Here is a 9,643-nt window from a genome sequence, read left to right on the forward strand (position 1 = left end):
GTAATTTTGTTGCATCAAGGAGAAAGCATGTCACAAATTGTCTCGTAAGACCTACAAATTTGTTAATCAAGGGCTTCGTTCCGGGCCACTGCTCTCTAGGAAAAACTGTTTGAGGTCGTGTTTCAAGGTCTCAACAGCATGATTAACAACATGTACAACCATCTTCTTTACCTGCATATTGTACCTCCCTATACTCTCACTTCCCTATCATCTGTTGCCTCCTCAACGACACCTACAAGTTGAGTGATCTTGCGACTCGTCTTCCCTCATGCTCCAACTGGGAATTGCTGTCCTCTCTTATCTAAAGGCTCTAACAACCGACGTTCATGCATGATTGGCTGCCAGGTCATCCGCCAACGTAGAGGCACCAAGGGATGGCTTTTTCAGGGTTGGTAAACTTTGGAAGAACACATTTTCATGCAAATTGTGCACTGGGAGTTTTACCAAAGAGTCATGGTTGTGCTATGTCCGCTAATTGATGTTTGGTAAACTTTTGGAGAGCATATTATTGTTGCACATAAATTCGTTCACGAAACCTCCAGGATGTTTCTAGGTGTTAGTAACCGGTGCCACAAAATCATTTTGTTCATGGTGGTAAGTGTTAAGATGCTGAAAACATATGGAAATGGGGCAATGGAAGAGCACCAAGACTGAAAATAAGCAACATGGGTCCATATATCTCTATGACGATTACAAATGACAACTCATGCAACAAGATTAGCCCAAGCTGACCGGCCCTTTACGTTGTACTTTTTTTTCATATACAAACTTGTAAAAAAAATACACAACAGAGAAACCCTACTGTCTTCCTTAAAAAATAACCAATATGATTATGTCTCATTTCTTTGTCCAGCAACCTCCTAGGATTATATTACAGAAATAAAAATGAATAACTAAGCTATTTAAAAATAGAGTTGTTGAAATTAATTGAAAACATGGCTTCTAGGAATCTTGCCTGCCATGGTCCACGAAGCAACTGCAACACAGTGTCTACAAAATGAAGAGTACATAATTCAAATCTCCGTCTTAATATTTAAATTTTAGCTCCAAGTGCCTCAAATAAATGCTATACTAAATATGTTTGACCACTATTTTCTGCAGCGGCTGGATGTGACCTGTAAGCACTTTTCCTCCTAGTTTACATCTTCATTCAAAGAAAATTAATTTTGCTGCCTCAAGGAGAAAGCATGTTACAAATTGTCTAGCAGGAACTGCAAATCTGATAATAAAGGGCTTCGTGCAGAGTCACTCCTTTCCGGGAAAAAATGATTCAGATCGTCTTTCAAGGTCTGAACGGCACGATTAACAGCATATACGATCATCTTCTTGACCTGCATTTTGTACATAATATGTTTATCACAGTTCCGCAAGCAAAGACACATGCAAGTACAGATATCGATCAAGAAGCATGTAATCAGAGAGCCCAAAAGGATTGAGTTTGTGTTCTGGAACATAATTCAATTAACTATGTTTGCACCAAAACATAGGGTTAACATATTCATGTAAAAAGGTTTACCTATAGTTTGTCTTCCTTTGATCTGTGGTCTTTGGGTAATAAGCGGAAATCTTCGTTCAGCATCATACATTGTCTAACATTCTCAGGGGAAACAAAGTCTAGAGCAATCTTGGTACAAGACTAGAAAAGTAATAGAAGAACACAATCAGTTACATGTTACAGAAATAATAAACCAGTTTTTTGCCGTCAAATATGATCATGTCTATATCTATAGTGTGTTCAGGAGATATATACCTGAAGATTACGTACTTGATGTGGACAAGCGGCTGGTATGAAAACAGCTTCTCCAAGCTTTTGTACTATAGTCCAAGGCTCTACTCCTGAAACGCATTAGCAATTTGGAAAGATATAAGTATAAGACTTTAGTTCACTTTTATTAGAAACTTCTAACGTATTGAGTGAGATTGTGCAGGCAGTATGGCTCACCAAATTCAAGTTTAAGCTTCCTCTTGTGGTGTTCCGTCAGATAAAACGTTTCGTCGTGCATTGGGTTATACACCTACAGCAAGATATGAAATCGGAAGTAAATAAGATAGATGATAGGGAGTACATGTACTTCTGTTACCAAAAGTACCAACCTTTCTGACTTGAACACAATGTATATGATGAAACTCTTTTGAGTGCTTTGTCAAATATTCATTCAATTTTGGGACATCCTCTCTTCTAAATATATCCCAGAGAGCGCCCTCTTGACACTCCATATGTTCAGGTGATGTATTGTGTTTTGCATAGCCATCCCTGTCTATTTCATCACTGCATAATTCATTTTTGTCTTGGGCCATATGCTTTAATTTCAGATCAGTGATGGCACTTTCTTGCCTCCAATAAGCGGGAACCTTGGCAGTATGCATCAGTACATGCACCTAATATTAGAACAAAACATTAAAATTGGATAAATCAACTAGCTAGTAGGTAGTAGGATGGCTATTTCACACAGAATAATAAATAATGCATACTAATTTCAAATGAATTACAGAATGGAGGAATTCTTTCGGTTATAGTTGTAGACACTTATCTATCTCACTTACCGCATCAGTCATGTCACAGTGAAGCTTTGTAAAAGAATCTCCTCGTTCAAGTTCTTGTGAAATACCATATGCTATGTATGATCTTGGGCCCAAATCAACCTTGTGGACGTCGTTAGGAAGGAAAGTTGCAATATTAAGGGAGCCAAAATTCGGGTTGGTGTATGGTTGGAGAGGTAATGAAGTCGTATACATTTCTGCATGGTTTGGTAAGAGATCTTCAAATTGATTTGAAGTAGGCCAATCCTTCAGTTTGAGCATCTCTGGCCAACCATTACCATAACTTCGACCTTTGTAGTACCCTTTGAAGAAGTCGGTATTGGGTATTTCAAGCTGAGAAAGAAGCTTAAACAAATTAACTTTTCCTCTTCATCTTTTCATAAGGACGGAAAAACATACTTAAAGGGCGTGAACCCAATTGCATGTGATATAAATAGATATATAGAAGGCACTGAACCCTTTATATGTTCGATCTATTGCTTTTTTCAGCTAGCTAGGGACTCTCTATTGGAACTCTAGTATTGTGTTAATTCCAAGAACTGAGAACTATTGTTTGAGATTTAATTATGTATGTTATTTCGATGTATTAGTGCAAATAGTATATTTTAAGACTGATTTAGACAATCGGAGGGAGTACTATATCATGCAAATCTAGTGATAAAAGGAGAAAAATGCTGCTCACCTCACAACCACTAAGGCAATCGATAGCCTTCACGTTCACAATATCTGAAGCCCTATCATCACTATGTATCTGAGACCACATGGATGCCTCGAACAACGACTGGCTCTCCCCTCACCCAATGTTTCTGGAAGTACTTGAGGTCATCCGGCTTTGCAGCGTCTGACACCGGGTAATACAGCCAATTATCATTTGAGTTATCCCTGGACGCAGCTCTCCTTTTCTCCATAGACAAACTGCAAAGGCAGCTACATGCATCATCGGCACTTGCCACATCAGAAGCGGGCAAGAAGAGTTTGTACGTTGTGGCTTCTGCCTCGAGATGTGTAAGCCAGTCCTCCGGGAAAAGCCGTCTCAGTTCAAGAGTCAGGCGGCCGCAGCCCCCGAGCTCGGCGGGAGGGCAAGGGATGCTGCCACCGTTGGCAGCTACGTTCGCTACCCACTTAGCTATTTTAAGTTTCTTTGATTGTCTTGCAATGTCTTGACCTTTGCCTGCCGACGAGGAGCACGTCTGTGGATTGCCTCCATGCAAGTAGTCGGGTCCATTGTCCGGGTAATCGTCCTCCATCTCCTCACAACAGCCTCGGAGGTTGTTCTCGCGGAGCTCCTTGCAGTAGAGGACGCATAGCTCGTAGCCGCACTTCGGGTCTGGGCACCTTCTATGGAGATCGTAAATTGATGTGTCGCAATTATTGCTACAAAGAAAAGAAATGTAATGCACACATTATATTAAAGATTGGATCGACGGAATCTACTGGTAGAATTATGATTTACGTAGGATCAAGGCGTACCAGTAGACCCTGTCATCTTTGTCGAACACGGCTGGTTCTATGCGTAGATGGTATGTTGACACCCCCGTGAATTTGTGGGAATAAGTAAAAAGAGATTAATTAGCACAAAAGATTAACAAACGGCTTATAATATATAGATCTGAAGTCCCGGGCTGCTGGTGGTACAATAGTAGACTATTCATGCTGGTGGTACACTAGTAGACTGTTCATGATGTTCGTCATAATATATCTACGTATTCACCTGTCATCTTGGCCTCGATCTGCCTCTCAGCTAGCTGCTCCTTATTGATATCTGACAAGCACGGAAGAAGGTAATGCAACAAGTAGCGTGCATTCCTTTCCTTGCAGATTTGGCACTCTGAGAGCCCTTCACACCTACGTACGAAGCTAGAATTAAGAATACATCGACCAATTACATATCAATTAATTTTATAACAATGAGACGACAGGTGTACATGCACGAGAAGCTAAGCTAGCTATATCTTGTGATGGATCGATCGCTAGATAGCAAGGGCCAGGCGACATGGTACGTACCTGTGCTTGTTGGCGCAGGCGGCACTAGAGTATGTCCCCTCGTCGCGGTCACGCGGTGGCGGCTGCTCCTGAATGCAAAGTATTATGGAAAGTTATATTAGACGATTAATTAACTAGCTTCCAAAAACACATGAAATGCCGGCCACGTTGAGAATGGAAAGAAACACGGACGGACGGGCCGGGAACATGGATGTTTCAGTCTGTACTCACGTTGCGGGCGCCGACGTCCGCCACCGCCGGGGTCTTGCCGCCCGCCTCCATGCCCACGGCCGCCTTCATCATCTTGGAGCCGCTGCGTGTCACCCTGCGTGGTACAGCTTCTCTGTATGGGGTTGGCGCCGCCTTCTTCCTCATCATGTCCGCGCGGGCGCTTCTGCGTGTGGCTCTCCTTCCGTTGGAGATCTCAGCCTCCAGGATATGGACGCTGACCTCCGGGATCTGCACCACAAAACAAGTATAGTTCATGAAATGGCCACCACGGCTAGGTGAAATGAAAACCAAGTTTGCCAATCCATCGCCTCACCTTCACTAGCGAACACGAGGAGGATCCCCCCTCTCTCCAGCTCGCCGGAGCCGGACCCTTCAGCCTCGTGGATCTCGCCCGGCCGTCCCGGCCTTCCCCTCTTCTGCTGCGCCACCGGCAGACACAAGTAATTAAGCTAGCAGCCTAGCACCCAACTTATCCCTTCATGCAGACGCAGATCGATGAAACAAGCAAAAACCAGAAAGAAACGTCACCTTCTTCACCATGTTTACGCCGTCCGCCGGCGCAAGATCTGACGCCACCTGGCTGAACCGTTTCCTCCCAAACCGCAGCGTCCTTGCCTCCTCCTCCGGCGCCGGGGACGCGTCCTCCACACATGTCCGGCCGGCGAGCTTGCAAGATGCCATCACTTCCCTTGCACAAAAACACACGATGATCTGCTCTCTCACTCTATTCCTCGCGACTGATCGATGGGTGTGCCTGCTGTGCTTTTCCCAGTCTCTGTGCGAGGGTATTTATAGGTAAACGTGGACGGCGAGCGCATGGGCGTATGCCTCGCTGCGTGAGGGGCCACGCGGCTAATGGGCCCCGCACCATTACTCCCTTCTTCTTTGCGCATCGGATGTGGCTGTCTCACGTCGAATGACCGTTGTGGACAACTCTACGTGACACAACCGGGTGCACTAAAAGTTCAAATTATGATCTTTTTATTTTGGAAATGCAAATTACTCCCTTTCTAAATATAAGTCTTTTTAGGGATTTAACTACGAACTACACACGGATGAATATAGACTTATTTTAAGTGTAGATTCACTCCTTATATATACTTAATAAAAATTACTTAAGGTTCTCTCGTCCAGCTCGTCCTTCGTAGACATTTTCCTTTTCCTCTAATATTTTATTTAATTACCAGATAAAATTAGTTTTTCTTTGGGAAGACATTAACTTCTTACTATGTCGCGAACCAACCTGTGGTTGGATGGTTACGAGGACAGTGATCTCCTCTGCCCACCAGTGTTCAAGTCCAGACATAACATTGGTGCTATCATTTACCTAGATTTATTACAGGCCATCCGGCGATGTGTGTTCAGCGGGACGAGATATTCCCGTCGACTACGCGTCTGTGGTGACTTCGTCAATCTCAAGATGATGATGTGCGAGATCAATCTGTCGGAAGTACTCATAGGATAGGGTGTGTGTGCTTTCATATGGAAGAGTGTATGTGCGTATGTATGAGTATCTGCTCTGTACCGTGTTCAAGAAAAAAGTTCTTACTAATTCATCACCAAAAAGAATCTTAAAATTTATTTAGGTAGGTATATCACGGACATAATTTGATAAATAACTAATTAGACAATCACAATAATATGAAAGGTAATCGTGGGCTAACATGCTGTAGAATATTTGCACACGTTGCAATGCACAGATAATTATCTAGTATATATTAAAATTTGGGCCGTTCATGAGATTATTAGCAACAAATGTAAGGTGTTAGCGAGGACTAGGGCCCCCGTTGGTCCCCCTGGCCCCACCACTCGCCATGAGGCGGCGGCGACGATGGAAAGACAATGTGTGTGGCTTGTGTGGGCTCAACGTGCGTGCGACTGCAACCTCCATGCATCAGTGGCTGCTGTCTGGGGTGGTGATGCAGCGAACACGCGGATTAATTGTGCATGTTCATGTGAGCAAATAACTCATCATCGTCGAGGAATAGGGTTTAGCTTATGATGCCATGAGCAAAACTTCCTTTTTACAAGCAAAACTTCTTTTTTACAAGCAAAACATCCGAGTGTTACTCCTCTACGATAGGATTACATCTAATACTACATGTCAAATGCAATCTCACACCTTGCGCAACAAATGGGGCGAAAGATGCAAATCTACAACCAATTCTAGCATTTTTAGCTAGACAATGAGGAAGCACATATTGATCGTGCTCAACCTTCATGAGGGCATACTCACTGACCAAAGCGAAAATTTAAAAGCAATGAGCAACGCTACTCAAACTCAAGATATGATGGTTCAAGGTCATGGTATGAAGGCAAAAGGACAAGTCTTAGAGAAATAAAGTGTCACAATTGTGGACAATCTGAAGACTTTTTTGCATTTTGTCCCCCAAGCCTCTCAGGGAAAGAAATGGATCCCCAAGAATAGAAAGCAAAAAAGAGAGAAAGAGAGATATGCACATAAAGAGAAAAGAAAAATCTTCCGAGACATACTCAAGCTGCTAAACAAGAGAAAATATTAGCTAATGGGTATCTAACTCCGAGTCTGATACCAATCGTAAACATAGCAACAATGATATAAATGTAGGCATGATGATGGATAATGGGGCGTTGTATGGATAAAATCAATTATGTAATAGCGGTAACATACGATGATAGTAGTCAAATCATCAACTCATGCAGACATGTGTTCTGTACACAGTCGTATGTGCTTGCAATAAGATCTTGCACAACATTTTCGGTCCTACCCTCGCATTTTCCGCAAGATTGTAATGAACATCAAGGGTAACTAAGGCACTCCTTTTACAAATCGAAGCAAAGCATTAGTAACCAATGAGCTTGTAATAATCAAGTTACAATCATTTACTTTGATACCCCAATTATTGTCACTTCGAGTTCTCTGGTTCAGAATAATAATAGTTGCATACAACTTGCAGATATGATCCCAACACATAAATATCCATGAAAACACATTTGGTTTAGATATGAAATCATGACACTCGGACCCTAATGTCATGCATGAAGCATATCAACATCAAGTTCACTAGATACGTGATACTAGTCATCCAACTTTAACAGCTACGTCAATTATTACATAAGGATCCTTCGATGGAGAGATAGGGGCTAAGATCCCTCACCTTGAGGAATGCCATGTGTATGGGATGATGTCCGGTAAAAATTCTCCTTGGGCATTGAACCCAAGCCAAAGGACGTGTCATGTTCCTGAGATGTCTGCCCTTCATTGAGCACCACTGAATGAGACCGACGTAGTAGCATAGATGACTCATGTCGTGGAAATGGCGTTGTCGTACTCGGAACCTCTGAGGGTGTCCTAGACTATGGGGTCCTCGAGCTGCCAGCCTATCTCTCATGGACCGTACTGGTGGGCCCCGCTTGATTCATCAAAGGAGGGCCAGACTGCATGAGATCCCGCACTGTGGAAGGAGATCTCCAAAGACTTGGTGTATCCCCCAAGTCTTGTTAGCGAAACCGACATGTTTATCCTCTAACGATGACCGACCATATGTAACCCTAGGTACCCCTGGTGTCTATATAAACCAGAGGGTTTAGCCCGTGGGGGGACCATTACTACCATACCCAGCTAGGGTTTAGTTCATCTGATCTCGTGGTAGATCAACTCTATAATTGTCATACACATACATCAATACAATCAAGTGGGACGTTGCTACCTCTTGAGCACTGCGTTGGTCTTCCCTTGAAGAGGAAAGGGTGATGCAGCAAAGTAGTGTAAGTATTTCCCTCAGTTTTTGAGAACCAAGGTATCAATCTAGTAGGAGGCCACGCAGGAGTCCCTCGCACCTACACAAACAATAAATCCTCGCAACCAACGTGATAAGGGGTTGTCAATCCCTACATGCTCACTTACGAGAGTGAGAACTGATAGATATGATAAGATAATATTTTTGGTATTTTTATGATAAAGATGCAAAGTAAAGAAAACAAAATAAAAACAGCGCCAGAAATAGCTTGTTGTCGGGAGATTAATATGATGGAAAATAGACCCGGGGGCCATAGGTTTCACTAGTGGCTTCTCTCATGAGCATAAGTATTACGGTTGGTGAACAAATTACTGTTGAGCAATTGACAGAATTGAGCATAGTTATGAGAATATCTAGGTATGATCATGTATATAGGCATCACGTCCGAGACAAGTAGACCGACTCCTGCCTGCATCTCCTACTATTATTCCACACATCGACCACTATCCAGCATGCATCTAGAGTATTAAGTTCATAAGAACAGAGTAATGCTTTAAGCAAGATGACATGATGTAGAGGGATAAACTCATGCAATATGATATAAACCCCATCCTGTTATCCTCGATGGCAACAATACAATACGTGCCTTGCTGCCCCTACTGTCACTGGGAAAGGACACCGCAAGATTGAACCCAAAGCTGAGCACTTCTCCCATTGCAAGAAAGATCAATCTAGTAGGCCAAACCAAACTGATAATTCGAAGAGACTTGCAAAGATAACCAATCATACATAAAAGAATTCAGAAGATTCAAATGTTGTGCATAGATAAACTTGATCATAAACCCACAATTTATCGGTCTCAACAAACACATCGCAAAAGAAGTTTACATCGAATAGATCTCCACAAGAGAGGGGGAGAACATTGTATTGAGATCCAAAAAGAGAGAAGAAGCCATCTAGCTAATAACTATGGACCCGAAGGTCTGAGGTAAACTACTCACACAACATCGGAGAGGCTATGGTGTTGATGTAGAAGCCCTCCGTGATCGATGCCCCCTCCGGCGGAGCTCCGGAACAGGCCCCAAGATGGGATCTCACGGGTACAGAAGGTTGCGGCGGTGGAATTAGGTTTTTGGCTCCCTATCTGGTAGTTTGGGGGTACGTAGGTA

At 43.0% G+C, this 9,643-nt stretch overlaps 1 pseudogene; it reads right to left on the reverse strand.

Moving 5' to 3' along the window:
- The window catches only part of LOC123120151 (lysine-specific demethylase JMJ25-like), a 6,714-nt pseudogene extending 1,278 nt beyond the window's left edge, over positions 1-5,436 (reverse strand).
- Between the last annotated feature and the right edge of the window lie 4,207 nt (positions 5,437-9,643).

Source organism: Triticum aestivum, chromosome 5D (assembly GCF_018294505.1).
Source record: "Triticum aestivum cultivar Chinese Spring chromosome 5D, IWGSC CS RefSeq v2.1, whole genome shotgun sequence".
NCBI classification, from domain to species: domain Eukaryota; kingdom Viridiplantae; phylum Streptophyta; class Magnoliopsida; order Poales; family Poaceae; genus Triticum; species Triticum aestivum.